This window comes from Palaemon carinicauda, chromosome 20 (assembly GCF_036898095.1).
Source record: "Palaemon carinicauda isolate YSFRI2023 chromosome 20, ASM3689809v2, whole genome shotgun sequence".
Classification (NCBI taxonomy): domain Eukaryota; kingdom Metazoa; phylum Arthropoda; class Malacostraca; order Decapoda; family Palaemonidae; genus Palaemon; species Palaemon carinicauda.
Window position 1 is genome coordinate 74428602 of NC_090744.1, and position 12500 is coordinate 74441101.

At 32.0% G+C, this 12500-nt stretch overlaps 1 pseudogene; it reads right to left on the reverse strand.

Annotated features, from left to right (window-relative positions):
• Positions 1–12500, reverse strand: part of LOC137659897 (piggyBac transposable element-derived protein 3-like) — a 126817-nt pseudogene that overhangs the window by 16219 nt on the left and 98098 nt on the right.

Genomic DNA, 12500 nt, shown 5'->3' on the forward strand with positions numbered 1-12500 from the left:
AAATTTTGGCATTTCATGTAAGGTCACTCATTTTGTTCGCTACAGTAATAATAATAACAAAAATAATAATAATAATAATAATAATAATAATAATAACAATAATAATAATAATAATAATAATAATAATAATAATAATAATAATAATAATAATAATAATAATCAGTGTAGTCCCCCTCAATATGCTGAGTTTTATATCAACCTCTCCATCCCCTGCAGAGGGAATTAGCAACATTTGCCACTTTATAAGCACCCACAAAATAATCCAACTATACCCATTGCTGACCACTCGTCCACATTTCCCAGATCATTCCAAATCCTCCTTCGCTTCTCTTTCCTCCCATTTTCAGCGACCTATATGAATGGTAAAAACTAGATTTTTCTTCAATTAGGTTTCATTATCAAAAGCTTTAATAACATATACTGACTCGACAGTCAATAAATGATACTTACTATTAGATAAAAAAGATGGCTATAATTATAATAAAATATACTATCAGGTAACTACACTATACCATAATTTTTTCGTATGATTCTTATGATTATCATAGATAGGATATTTGCGCATCATATGCTACCTTTATTTTGATTGATAAAGCTTTCAATGTAGGAAAAAATAGGTTTTGAGATATGCGTTGTAGTTGCCAGTTAGTGAATTTCAAACGAAATCCTTTGAAATCGGTATTCAATTTTCTGAAAGAGTGAGATGAAATTTACAATAAAAGCATACTCTTATGTTTTATGGTGAGATAGGTAAAGTTACTTAGTGATATACGGGACTTTCCATTTTGATGACAGCAAATTGAATGAGCGGAGTTCAACAAGTATTCTGCATAAACCATTCAAAACTTTCAATTCAACAAATTGGCGAAGACTGTCTTCTTTTGATTTTATATAAAAACTTATGTATATGATTATATGATTATGTATTTGTACACTCATGTGTATATAAACACACATATGATCAGTGAGAGAAGTTTCATAAATTAAATTACCAGCAAAATTATGTAGATATTTTGCAGACTTAAAATGTTACTTAACTAGAATAGTAATGAGATACAACACACTATACCGGGTAGCTTCAAAGACATGGCATTTCGTAATATGTTTTGTGATACAGAAATGTTGAAATTTCTTTGTATTTTTCTGTTGAGAGATTCAAGCCAGATTATTATTTATTATATTAAAGATGGTTATTGTTAATACGTAAGTTGATGCTTGAAGAGGCTCAATAAATCAGATTTTAAAAATTTAGGAAACTCGAATATATTTGAAAATAAATGCAGAAGAAAGAAAGATGTCCGATATATCTGTAAACTTTTTAAAAGTTAAGAATTTTTTCCTAACAAATCCTTTTCTGATATGTATTTTCCCATTCAATTTCTGTAGTGTTGATTTTACTATTATTTATGTCAGCCAACGAAATTGTACTTACTATCGACTTGGGGATGTTCAAAGATATTTAATTGAAAAGTATTTCCACAGTTTTGCTGATTCAAAATACAACCTAAAAACGCAAAGATCACTTATAGTATTTTTTAAAAAATACGGATAACTGAAATAACACAAATGATCTCCTAAATAAAGATATTTGACCGAAGAAAGAAATGTAGCATGGAATTCAAATACATTTTGGAATACCTGAATCTATTTTATTACTGATAAAGAAGGTAAGTATAATTTATGCGAGAAAAGCATTAGTAATAAGGTAGTTCAAGAAATGATGGTTTTCCTATTGAGTAAGTTGATGCACGGTGCTGCTTTGGTGAAAGTAAATAATTACCTCTGTTTTCCGTAGAAAGGAATTCGAGCATAGATAAGATTCCAGAATATGATCATACTGTGGCCTCTTGAGATATGAAATTAATTTATAGTTCAATCAGAAGGTAGCCAGGGGTTAAGGTCTTAGGTAACAAAGTTAGGTTTACGTTAACAGCGTTCCCCTTTACCTACAGATGTTTGCTCGGGTTGGAGTATGTGGGAGGAGGGAGGATGAATTTCATAGACTTATTTAAAATTATTTACTCCTTCCTCTTTTCCATTTTCTACGTCATCCTAATTCTGTATATATTGCCTCCTCATTTCATATACCCAGAAAGCCTATAATATTTCTCTCTCTCTCTCTCTCTCTCTCTCTCTCTCTCTCTCTCTCTCTCTCTCTCTCTCTCTCTCTCTCTCTCTCTCTGAGGGTATGTTAAAGTTTATAACATCTTTAAATGAAACATGGGTTCATTCCCTCACAATTTAATCACTTCTGTAAATTGCCGAGGGATTAACAATTACATATGTTTTACATGCTATGATTTTAATTTCAAATGAATCTTAAAATTTTTTTCTTGTTTGGCTTTAGAATATTTCTATTACTAGTAAATATTGTTAACCTTCTCGTCCTTTTTATTACAGATACCAAATCACATTTTCGTAAAGCTTATTGTTTTCAGACAATTTCAGAATTGCAGCATTCATAAGTTACAACTAATGATATGACTGAATAAGAATAAAAAGGACTGAAAATAAGTTACATTTTGTATTGTTGGTGCCCCTGAAACGTAAATATGTAAGAACTCGTTATGGATTAGAGTGGAATGACAACAGTTCTTGGTGGTAAAAAAAAAAAAAAAAAAAAAAAAGATCTAAATAGTTACGGCTTGTCAAGACTCTGCCATTGTTCGTAGTAGAGTTGCAGAGGCCTTTGTACCAACCGTGTGTTACACGATCGTACATAAATTATTTTGTATATATTATGCTTGTAGCTGCGCTCTTCCCTCGCACTAAAAAGAACCCGAATAGACATGTCTGCGTGTCGCCTATGTAACATTGTCATTTTCTCGAACATGTTTTTGCCTGTTGCCTTGAGGTTTTGTATATAAAGGAGAGTGTTCTTTGATAAACTTACTCAGTTGATTGCATCTTGCCTTTGAGTCATAACCTTTCTCTCGGCCGTCACAACTTAAAGGAATGTCCTTATTCTTCAGAGCAGCTGCCAATTCCTAAATGTAATTGAGAACCAAGAAAACCAGTGATTTATTCCAAGGAACAGTTCAAGAGGATACTTATGCAGGTATAGATGGACTATTAAAACAAAGGAGTGAGATTGTTAATTAAGAAAAAAAAGAGGGAGAGAAAAAAATTGAATTGGTAATAAGGACAAATATATTGATACAGTTTATGAGAGAGAGAGAGAGAGAGAGAGAGAGAGAGAGAGAGAGAGAGAGAGAGAGAGAGAGAGAGAGATGTTACGGGGATAGAAAATTGCTGGTTTAGAACACTCCCTCTTAAAACTGCATAATAGTAAGGTCTGTCGTCAAATTCTTTTTCTGATACAAAATGTCACTATAATGCATAGAGAGTCTTATAAGGTATCTGAAACATAAAAACATGTGACTCAAACATATGAAGCAGCACATGCTAAGTACTCACACATTTCTCTGAAAAGGAATATGTTAAGTTTTTACATTCTTTTTCTTTAAAAATAGATATTAGATTATAATCAACTTTTCAAAATCACCAATTGATTGAGAATTTTTCTTTAAAGTTCTATACATTTTTCAACATATTTCCTTTTGACTAATATAAAAAGTGATTTTATACACAAGGTATACAATGTTGTCTGAAAAACATTATTATGATTTCTCTTTCCATTACATTATTGGTCTTGGAGGCTAAATTTTCCCTTGATTTATTGAAATTATGATTCTCTAATATAACAAACATATTCTTTATGTATTACAAGGTTGTTTCATATTAATTTGCGTCTCTTGGTGTATTATCTAATACAATAACCGGATCATACAGGTTCTCGTCATTTGCTGTAATTATATATACAGTACCTCATGATAAATAAAATCCGAGTTACGCTTGCGTAATGCTCTCAAATGATTAAAAATAATCATATTTATATTATATTTCAAGGCTAAATTTAACTATAAAAGACTTAGCCAGGAATTTAGTAGTATGTGATCAATGAACGAAATTCAAGCCATTGTTACTTTCTTGTATTAGGCAGTATAGAAATACACACACAAACATACATACATACATATATATATATATATATATATATATATATACCATAACCAGACAATGCACTTTATTTTCCTATTCGTCTACACTTTAAACAACAGTACCGTATAGTTTCACACGGTAAAAGTATTTGATAGTTACTTGTGAAAGAGTTTTTCTTCTGAAATTATTCTTATAATAACTTTACAGATTTGGTTTGGGTCATAACTGGTAACCAATTTCGGTTGATAATATGAACTTATGAGGGGCTGATGTTGGGGAGGTATTAGTTTTTTTCTTTATATGTTCTTTGACATTCATAAAAGACCACATCTCCATATAATTTACTTTCCTTGTTCTCCAAATATAAAATTGACTGGTACAGTTGGTTTCAGGAATTTTGGTGTACTCCACATTAGGTATAGAGACATTACTAGTAGGCTCACAATGTAACGAAGACAATGTTGTCTATATAACTAAATATATATGTTTTTATTCATTATCTACTAAATCTTATTTCCCTCTCATTACTATTTCATTTGGTAATTTGCTTTTTTCTTACTATAATATCCAGTGCTGCATTGTTGATTATCCATGTCATCCTATCTTCACGCGAAGTGCGCCGAAATCAATTAGGCAACTGTACCATAGCAACGTAATGCTTAAATTATGCTACCGAATATATGGTGATAGTTCAGCTACGCAGCTCTGGAGGATTTAATTAAGGCTGAGTAGTGCCCTTCGAGCGTGGTTCATTCCATACTCCCAGAAATTTACACAAGTATCTATATATATGTAATCAGTAGCTGTCAGGTACTACTGTAGTCCAATATTTTGATAACATTTCTTCCAAATTCCATAAAAGTTATTTTTTGCTCTTTATTCCTACAAAGAAACAGAGACAACCAGAGAGACAAACAAACAATGAAACTGAGCAAACAAAAAATATCACCTTGACAACTGTTGTAATAGTGCGTAATACTATTCGTCCTTTAAAATTATAAACTTTTGATTATCTTTTTCGGGACCAAAATATCGTTAGTTTATTTTTTTTTATTTAAAGTATTCTCTCCAAATTTTAATCAGGACTTTCCCAAATTTCTGATAACTTTAGAAGTATTTTATTAGTACAACTGATTTCATGTAATTCTCAAACTGGTTGACGGTTGGTTCAATTGATAACTGATCTCTATTCAAATATGAAGAAATGAATATGATTAACACAGCTTCGAGAGAGAGAGAGAGAGAGAGAGAGAGAGAGAGAGAGAGAGAGAGAGAGAATATCTGTACCGCGCAGAGATCGTGCTGGATGCAAGGTCTGGCTGGATGTTACCAGAAGCTCTGAGGCCTTTCGGTCGATCGTTTGTCATATAGAATGGTCCACATGTGTTGGTATGATTTTAGGATGTTCCTTGTGTCTATGTATATAGGATTATAATTGTGAATGTTTTCAGTTCAGCTCTGTTCTGTTTGGTCATGCAACCAGTCAATTAGTTGTAGCCTATCCTTAATAGTGTTCTCGTTATATTTGCTCATATCTTGTAGAAGACTATGCCTAACAAAATATAACAAACCTCCTGATAAAGAGTATAAAACTGGGTATATAATTTCTCCATCACGTAAAACTCTGGCCAATAACCTTCATTTATTAACAAGACAGAGGTTAGAGGGGGGAGTTAATCATGCATCTTTACATTTTTGCACTAAGAAGTACCTCAACCTTTTAATGTGAATAGTTTTCTACATATGTGTGCTTGACTTTATCTTCCCCTTTCTTGTACAATTACTTGAATGAAATAATAATTGATAATTTTATCCCATAAATTCTCTTATTTGTTTTACTTATCAGGTTAAATAGAAATAACATTGAATGCAAATCATATATCTTGCTTTATTTTTTAAACTGTCGACGACCTGAGCATCGATTAACCTCACGCCAAAAGATTGAATGATTCAATGATTGGATGACTAAAAAAAAAAAGATTCATAGTTTTACATATTTTTGCAATGTAATCTTTTTAGCTTATTCTACTTAGTATCTCTTTTAATTCAGAAATATAAATTATGAAAATTCAGTTTAATGGAGTAATTATATGAGTGAAAACAATAATGAGTTATTTACTGATTGAATTGTACAGATGTGTTTGTTTCGGGTTCATTTTCTTCAGTATAATTAATGTGTTGGTTCCAAAATATACATATTTTTCGTGTACATTCAGGGAACAGTGACTCGTTCTTCAACATTTCTTTTCTTCTGTGTAATAAAATCCAAAAAGTGTTAAATATCACAGTTTTTTTCCCATTTATTTGTAATAATAATCATTCAAGCTTTGTCTAGAACATTGTTCACGAGCCTTTGATGCTAGAAGAGCCATTTATTTTGATATTCATAAAAATGTTGTAGTATCAGAGCCACATTGACAAAAATGGTTTTCTGAGAATTAAAATTAAAATATTCCGTACTTCAAAATAACAAAATATAGTTCAGTAGGCCCACTTAATAAAATAATAATAGAGATATCATTTATTATACTTTCGGGCATTATCATTTCATTTCAATAGCAGCGTTTGTCAATAAACGTAACAAAGCATTATTGCACTTAGTACCAGTAGTACAAAATATAATTGTAGTGATTACATACTACAAAAAATACACTTCTACATAGCATTCTTCGATGTTATAAAATCATTCCTGATAATTGAAAGTGGAGTATATTATATAATGAATAAAATATAATCATATTAACAGTGCAATTTTTTGTTCTTTCTTGTATATATTTTTATTGATATGAGAATGATAAAAAAAAGATCATAGTAGTAATGGTATCAGTGTTATTTATGGCAATCACAGTATTACAAAGGGCAAGCAACACTACATTATTGTTAATGCTATCACCTCCTGAAAATATTTCTGAGGTAATTCATTGCTGAAAGCTAAATTATATCTTCATGTAAGGATTATATACCTGATGTTAATTAATGGGAGATATGTTCCTGTGATTCCTTGTGCACTTGGTCAGTGTTTGTAGAGTAAGAAATAGTTTTCATATTCAAGCAAGATTCATGATAGAAAATACTTTCTCAAATAGATAGTTGTATCCAAAGGGGGAGAAAACTCCAAATACAACCTTTTTGATATTTTTGTAGTATGATAATGCACTCCAAACCTTAAAACTCAACTAATCTAGTTTTCTTTTTTAAAGCTTAGTAATTTTCAACATTTGTGTTGATTAAGTAGTGTGGCTTCTTGTGTTACTAAAGACTCTAGTTCAGATATTAAAATATAAAAGTCTGATGCCCCCAACAAACTCCTGAAAACCAGGTATTTCAAACTTCAACTCTGCTTGGTTCACATTACTAAAGGCAGATAACCTTATTACAGATATATCTACCACAAATGCTTTGCCTCGAAAAGTGGATGTTTTTTTTTTTTTTTTTTTTTTTTTTTTTTTTTTTTTTTTTTTTTCTCGTTTCTAAATTATTGGAATCGTCCTTTAATTCCTATTCCCATTTTAAAGGTAAATGTTTTTGTGTTTTTTTTATGAGATTAATATCAAACTCACAATCTGAAAATTCATTGTATTCTGATAGTCATGGAAAGATAATAAACTCTTTTCTCAAGATCTTTCACAGAAACGTAAGCTTTTCTGTATAAAATAAGGGTAATTCTTGAAAAGATTTATGGAGGTAAATTGTTATATTATTAGGCGTTTGAAATTTTTTATCATAATTATTATTATTATTATTATTATTATTATTATTATTATTATTATTATTATTATTATTATTATTATTATTATTATTATCAATGTCGCAAAAGAAGTGAGTGACCTTTTATAAAAAGCTGAAATTTTGTTGAAGATCTCTCACCCAACCCGTAGCCCATTCATCCCCTAACTATAAATTTCGGACCGGAGAAGGCATCTAATATTTTTGGTGGCAGAGTAAATAACTCTAACACCAATAAATATATTCAAATGAGATTTTAAGGGATTATATATATACATATATATATATATATATATATATATATATAAGCTTCATCCCTGCTAATTCTGTTGTTCATACCTGCATTAGGCGTGTCCTGGCTAAAAAATCAGTGAGGAGGAGCGAATTACTACTAGAGTTTTACAGATATTCAAATAATTTTCACAGGGTTTGAAGGGTGATATGTAAACTATATACATATCAATTTTCGTATGGATACATTCCATAGAGAAGTCCCACTGGCCATTTTTCGATATCCAATAGAGGCCGATTGTCAGCGGAGCGGAGAATCACCCATAGATTACTTCACATATGTAAATTAAATTTTCATGGATTTATGGCATGGATATTAACTTTGTTCATATCAATTTCTATGTTGATATCTGCCATAAAAGCCACAACAAACTTTTGATTCATTATGGGTTGAAGGGTTATTTTTGGCGGTGGAGTAAGTTGTTCTTAGAATAATCCGAATGAAATCTTCATATATCTAAACAAAATTTTCAGGGATACAGTAGGTCCGGCCATACGACATTAATCCGTTCCGGAGTTGGTGTCGTATGGTGAAAATGTCGTATGGCGGGCAATAGAATAGTTAATGCGTGAAAAACCCTGGTAAAAACATTGAAAATTAGAATGTAACAAAATACAATGCAGTATTATAGTAAGCACTGTACTACAGTATACTTATATATAATATACATGTACAGTGCTGTGCAGTATATAATCAAATAACATTATAAATAAAAATTGTTTACTGTACAGTACTGTAAAGGAAAAATTAAATCTTATTTACCTTTGGAGTGACGTGACTTGAGCTGGTAGTTGGTGGAGGCAGAGGGGGGAGTAGACGGTAGATATAAAAACGTATCAATGATAATTATGTTATGTACTCTTCATAAAAAATTTATTCATGCTAATAAACACTTAAAAATAAAAATCCTTTTTTTTATTTTTGTCTTTTGAACTTTTTTTTATGATTTTTTTTTAGAACTTAAAAAATTACCCTTTTATAGCTTTTTGATAGAATGACTATTATCGTCTTTGCTTTCTGGCATTTCTCTTTTGGAGAAATATCTATCTAAAGAAACCTGTTTCTGACGATTCCTCAACATATTCCTAAAATGACTCATACACTTATCAACCCTGGATAGGTACGATGGGTCGTTCGCGACCCCGAGCGTAAAAAAAAAAACAGGTTTTTCTCACGTGACTCACCCCCGTGACTGAATTTGTGGGTGATCGACCTGCAGGAGGTGTCTCCCCTACACGCTCTAGTAGTGTCCAGATGTGCATTGCTGTAGCTGTACTCCTTCCCCGATTTCTGAGACGCATCGGGGTCGAGCGCGACCGAGTTTACCCTTCTAAGGTAATTTGCATAATTATCAAAGTTATTACGTATTATGAAATTGTCGTAGAATGGTGCAACTTGTATAGGTTATCAGTTGTGGAAAGTCTTGGTGGATTGTTTGGCTACCATGTGCATGATTTTTTTTTTAGTTAAAATGTCGTTCATCACCACGAGGACCATTTTACCGCGAGTGCCCCTTTTTCATTTTTTTTCATTTTTTTGCCAAGTCATTTTTCCGTAAGATATTGCCAAATAGTGTCGTAAAACTTTTGCTTGTTTAGTGTTGGAAAGTGTGTCTAGATGATCTGGCTACCCATGCGTGACTTTGTTTTTGTCAGATACGACGTAGTTATTCGTATATTGGGTATTTAACTGCGGTTACCAATTTCTGTTTTTTTTTTCAATATTTGTAAAAATTACTACGTAGTAAGGAATTGCCGTATATTATTGATTTTTTTTTCATGTTTTCGTGTTAGAAAGTGTGCCTTGATGGTTGGGCTAACACGTGCATGTCTTTTTTTTTATCTGAGATGCCGTATATTAGAATGTCGGGCATTTTACCGCGAGTGCCCCTTTTTCATTTTTTTTCATTTTTTGGCCAAGTCATTTTTCCGTAAGATATTGCCAAATAGTGTCGTAAAACTTTTGCTTTTTTAGTGTTGGAAAGTGTGTCTAGATGATCTGGCTACCCATGCGTTATTTTTTTTTTTTTTTTGTCAGATACGACGTAGTTATTGGTATATTGGGTATTTAACTGCGGTTGCCAATTTCTGTTTTTTTTCAATATTTGTAAAAATTTACTACGTAGTAAGGAATTGCCGTATATTATTGATTTTTTTTCATGTTTATGTGTTAGAAAGTGTGCCTTGATGGTTGGGCTAACACGTGCATGTCTTTTTTTTTTATCTGAGATGCCGTATATTAGAATGTTGGGCATTTTTCCGCGAGTGCCCCTTTTTATTTGTTTTGCATTTTTTTGCTTAGTCATGTTACCGTAAGGAATTGGAAAGTAGTGTCGCAAAACTTATATTTTTATAGTGTTGGAAAGTGTTTCTAGATGATCTGGCTACCCATGCCTATTTTTTTTTTAGCCAGATATGGCGTATATATAAGTATGTGTTCGATTTTCCTGTGATTGCCATTTTTTCGTTTTTTCCCATCTCTTTCAAAATTACTACGTACTAAGGAACTATTACAGAGTAATGATTCATTTAGATGTTTATTTGTCGGAAAATGTGCCTTGATGGTTTGCCTAGTACGTGGCTGAATTTTTTTTTTTTCTGAAATGCCGTATATTAGAATGTTAGCCATTTTTCCGCGAGTGCCCCTTTTTATTTGTTTTGCATTTTTTTGCTTAGTCATTTTACCGTAAGGAATTGGCAAGTAGTGTCGCAAAACTTATATTTTTATAGTGTTGGAAAGTGTTTCTAGATGATCTGGCTACCCATGACTATCTTTTTTTTAGCCAGATATGGCGTATATATAGGTATGTGTTCGATTTTCCGGTGATTGCCATTTTTTCGTTTTTTCCCAATTCTTTCAAAATTACTACATACTAAGGAACTATCACAGAGTAATGATTCCTCTAGATGTTTATTTGTCGGAAAATTTTGTTTACTTCTTTTTTGATTGAATATCATCAAATGTTTTTAGCTAAAATATTATATTTTACATTTTTTTTTTCGATTTTATTTCCCTTCAAAAAATTTTTTTGGGGTCAGAATTTTAATTTTATAGTCGTAAAATAATCGACAATTATCCAGCAACCCACCATACAATTTTTATGCATATCCAATAATAATTAGATTAGTAAATAACACCTTGAAATTGACATACCATTCCTACATTTCAAGTGGCAGATTAGGGAGTCTGAGTCAGTGTGGTTGGCGGCCATTTTGTGGACATATCCGAAGCGTAAGTTGCCCTATCTATATATATTCTTGTTCCCTATAGAATTTTTGATATTTTGGTATATTTTTACCTGCATAAATATCATATTATATATTAAATATATGTATTTTTTTACGAAATTTCTAAGTACTCAAAAAATTACCTTTAGATATGGCCCCTGATATAAATGTAATTTACAAAATAATGAAGATTTTTTTACATATTTCTATTTTAGGATATCATATGTTTATTCCCTAAAAAAATTAGCCACTTCCTATTTCATTTGGGTACCCAAAAAAATTCATGAAATTTGGATAAATTTTTTTGGCCAAAAAAAAGTTACCCTTTTTTTCTCATTTCAGATCTTCACCTCCATGGGTCTGACTTCATCCAAAATACATCAAGATGTGTCCTAAACATTCAAGAATCAATTCCTAAAAGGATTTGTGTATGTATGTATAAACTTTTTTTTATGAATTTTTATGTCAGGTTTTTTTTTTCTACATAATTTTTTAAAATATTTATAATAAATAGTTTTTCTGCAGATGAGTAGTATTTATCTTTACAGTTGTTTTAAGATTTCATTGAAGTTTTTTTTTGGCAAAAGAAAAAAGGAGGTTACTGCAAAAACTGATTTTTCAAGAATTTTTTTTGGCGTCGGGGTCGTTCGCGTCCGAGTATACCCTTAAAGGGGTGTCCGAGGAGCGTACCTATCCAGGGTTAACACTCTGCATAAGACGACTTGTGTGAAGTTTTTCTGGGTGTTTCTTTTCAATGAAACTCGTAAGGTTTTCATACCAACCGATAGCTTCCCTTATTTCTGACGATGTCGTTTCTTCAGTCTCCCCCCCGTCTTCGCCTCCACTAGAGCTGTGCTCTTCTTGAATGATCGTCAACTGCATTACCTCTAACGCCTTTAAGTCTTCAGTCGTAAGCTCTTCCCTGTGCTCTTCGATAAGGTTATGGACGTCAGCCTCATCGACAACAAGCCCCCATGGACCTCCTGATTGAAATTATTTCCTCAACATCACCCTCAGGGGCAGGATCATCAACGGCCTCGTCTTCGGTTGAGGGATCGAAACCTTCAAAATCTCGTTCTGCTACAACAGCTGGCCACAGTTTCTTCCATGAGGAGTTCAAGATGCACCGTGAAACCTCATTCCAAGCTGTGTCGATCATCTTCATGTATTGAACGAAGTTAAAATGCCCCCTCCAAAATTCACGGAGGGTGAGTTGTGTGCTTTCAGTCACTTCGAAGCATCTGAACAGATGC